The following is a 393-nucleotide window of genomic DNA, read 5'->3' on the forward strand; positions in this document are numbered from 1 at the left end:
AAAAAAAAAAAAAAAAAAAAAAAAAAAAAAAAAAAAAAAAAAAAAAAAAAAAAAAAACACTCACTGTGCTTTATTTTTATTAACTTAAAAAACCAAAGAAAAAATATAGTCAAATAAGTTTTATAGTATAGAGTACCTATTTGTCACCAGCTGCCTGATTGTGTGGAGGAGATAGTTTTCGCCTTCCACAACTTGGACTGAGATTGAACTTCCAATGTTGAAAAGCGGAATTTTAGATCAAAATGCATTTGCTTCGATATTGTCTTAATTGTACGGTACTTTTTCTGATGCAATTATCCTTTGCGGCTTCAGAGCCGAAAAAGTCTGCGCATGGTTTGGGGATGTAAGTTGATCACTGCTACCCTATCTAAATTATGGTAGCGTAATTACTGA

Source organism: Parasteatoda tepidariorum, chromosome 8 (assembly GCF_043381705.1).
Source record: "Parasteatoda tepidariorum isolate YZ-2023 chromosome 8, CAS_Ptep_4.0, whole genome shotgun sequence".
Classification (NCBI taxonomy): domain Eukaryota; kingdom Metazoa; phylum Arthropoda; class Arachnida; order Araneae; family Theridiidae; genus Parasteatoda; species Parasteatoda tepidariorum.